This window comes from Curcuma longa, chromosome 9, assembly GCF_044706935.1.
Source record: "Curcuma longa cultivar G26 ecotype Majalengka, Jawa Barat chromosome 9, ITB_CL_G26_1.1, whole genome shotgun sequence".
NCBI lineage: Eukaryota > Viridiplantae > Streptophyta > Magnoliopsida > Zingiberales > Zingiberaceae > Curcuma > Curcuma longa.
Window position 1 is genome coordinate 6,552,336 of NC_133869.1, and position 3,150 is coordinate 6,555,485.

The following is a 3,150-nucleotide window of genomic DNA, read 5'->3' on the forward strand; positions in this document are numbered from 1 at the left end:
CACAACATTATCCACGGCTAGCCCATAGTAGCCACCATGAATGTAGATCGTTAGGATTGTGATGACGGTGACTTCTATATTTTAGGAAATTCTTTTAGTCGACCCTTATTCTTAGAAAACTATGCTAGGGGTTGTCTTAATTTTTAGGGAACTCTGTTATGGTTCTAAGGCTATAAAAGGGAACAAGGGGTGGCAACTATAAAAGGGAACAAGGGGTGGCGGCTATAAGGATCTGGTGATATGGTAATCAAGGGAATCTTCCAATCTCATGACAGGAGATCAAGGAGGACGCCACATCAAAGACATCAAAGGAGCTATGACGTCAATGACTTATATTTCTAACATTATGGAGTAATTTTTTTTATTCTAGGATTAAGGAGTAGTTCGATGACATATTTGCATTGAATTTGTGATTTCTTTCTCTTATTAATATCATGATGATCTTGATTTAATCTTAGCATGCTTAACAAAACGTTGACAATTGTGAATATATTAGCGTATGTTTGTAATTACTAGAGATTAAGGAACGAACTGAGAGGTGAATCTTAAGTTTGGATCTATAGGACTAAACTTAAGCTTCTGATCACGAAAGTAGTTTGATTTCTCTCGAGTTATTGATTGTCATAGAGCGTAAAGATTCTATCTTGATTCAATTACCATGAGAATAATAGTTACATTAGAATAGATACATCATTATATTTTGAGAGGAAACATCAATTATCTTAGGGCAAATCACCTTCAAGAATAATTTGATGTTATAAGAGAGGGAGTCATAACGATATTGTCAACATTCATCGTGGTGAAATCAAAACCCTAAAATAGTTTTAAGATATGGTTTTCCCAACCACTCCTTTATTCAATGCTTTTAGTTTAACTTAGTTTCTTATTATAGTCAATCCATCACTTTGATTTCATCTAGATAGTCTACTTTGTACATAAACTAGTAGTCAACAACATGGTCCCAGAGGATAATATTTTTATTACTTGAAACAACTGTGCACTTATGATTAGTACGCATCAAATTTTTGACGTCGTTGTCCGGGATTATGTTTTATTGTTATTAGTTTTATTTGTAATTTGATTTATCTAGATTTTTATTTTATTTCTTTTTTCTTTTTTCCAATATTTTTTCCCTTGCATACGAAGATGGACACTCTAACTTGAATGTTTGATCAATTTAATACTGTAAATTTTAATAAAGATTATTATGAGAGTTGTGATGTAACAGATCATTTAGATGTTAACTATCCAATAATATTTACACTTTCATAATGAGTACAAGTGGAATAAGTGGATGCTATCTACAACTACTATCAGTAACCACGCAATGATCCATATTCGAACACCTATGTGGTTGGAGAATGTTATATTTGAGAGGTATCCTAAGACAATCGTCTTACGGTTATATTATTTATTGAATAAATATAAATTCACTATTTGAGTGTACATTCTTTATGTGTTTGATTGTATCTTAAACTTATTTACTGAATGTCTGTAATACGATTCATAACATGAGAGAATTTATGATTGGATCACAATGAATGAGCATCTCTACATATGCAATTATGAATGTATTAAAATTATCCCTAGTCGAAAAAATGATGAGCACGGACATCATCGATTCTGTTGAGACTAGTACATTTAAACTCCTTGATTTGTCAAGCAGTTGTTCTTACTGCTAAAGACATTAGATGTTGAGAGTTAAACATGGATGCTGATTAAAAGTAATTAATTCATTGAAGTGATCTGCCTTGAAACTTCATATGGTTCTATATATATATGTGAATATTTCAGTGTTAAGTACGAGTTTCCTTTGACTTGCGATATTCAAATCACCTTGATCATGAAGGCTTATACTTTGACATCTTAAACAAACATCTCCAATAAGGTATAAATCCGAGATGATTGAGTATAAGTTGTAGTGCCCGAAGGTATTTGAATAGTCCATAGAGGATTCACCACTCCTTGAAAAAGGAGGCGTATACCTAGTAACCGTTTGTTAGAATTGCTGTTGAAGGGTTTAGAAATATTCTGGATTCAATCGTTGATTTTTTGATCAATTGGAAATCATGATGTACTACTAGATATCACTTATGATTGTTCTGTAATTAATGGTTAATTAATGTCTTTCCCGTCGTAGTCAACTGAAGATTTTCGATTTACATCCTCACAGATGATCGTGAAGCCGACTATGTCGAGCCGCTGGGATGATGGATTCCATTTTTTGCTAAAATTATGCAAAAAAAGATATGCACACCAACCTATCTTTAATTTTCGATACTCTACTTTGGAGGACCTGATTTAGGCATAATCAGGATTTTATCGGTCATCACTTGGATTATTATGTAGAAAATAAACAGCGGAACAACTAGGTCTACCAGTCAGAACCTATGAGGAAGACAGCGAGGCGAGAAAGAGAAGAGTCATCCCAACAATAAGTATTTTGGATGAAAATTAATATTGGAGTGGAAGATATTTTTCTCTATAAAATAATGTTTTTAAAATAATACAAGGCTAACCAATTGCTAGCTAAACTAGGAACTACCAACAAATCTGATCCAATTTGACTACTAAATTGGTTGTTATGCCAACTAAATTTTTTACCTCACGGTGAAACTTGTCTTTTTGGGAGACATCACAAATCACATTTTCATTTAGATGTTCTTAAATTTCGTATTTTTGTGCCTCTCTATTTATAGAAGTATTTTGTTTACATATAAAACACTGCTAATCTATTTTCTTTTTCAATCAACTACAATCATTAGCCAATGATTTTCGATGGTACCCAATATTATAAAAAAAAATGAGTTAGTAATTGCCCAGGATTTTATTTTACACAAAAAAAAAAAATCTTAACTGATGAAAATTCAATTTGTTGCTAGAAAAAAAAGGGAAGATATAATCTTTTTTTATATAATGAAGTAAATTCTATTAATCAACAATTCATATTTGACAAAGTGTTACATTTAAAACATGGGCAACTGATAACCTTGAGCTACCTACTATTGCTAAGTGTCATCATCAAACATGGGCAACTGATAACCTTGAGTTAGCTATTTGCATTTACAAGTAACTAAATCATGCAGACATTACACAAAGCCACAAAAATAAAACAGTAACTTTCGTGTTTTGCAAGGAAATTTGACCTCA

The 3,150-nt window shown here is 32.0% G+C and overlaps 1 protein-coding gene across 1 annotated transcript in view; it reads right to left on the bottom strand.

Annotated features, from left to right (window-relative positions):
* LOC141834461 (large ribosomal subunit protein eL36y-like) overlaps positions 1-3,150 on the bottom strand; it is a 49,127-nt gene that overhangs the window by 14,379 nt on the left and 31,598 nt on the right. The gene's annotated exons all lie outside the window — the stretch shown is intronic.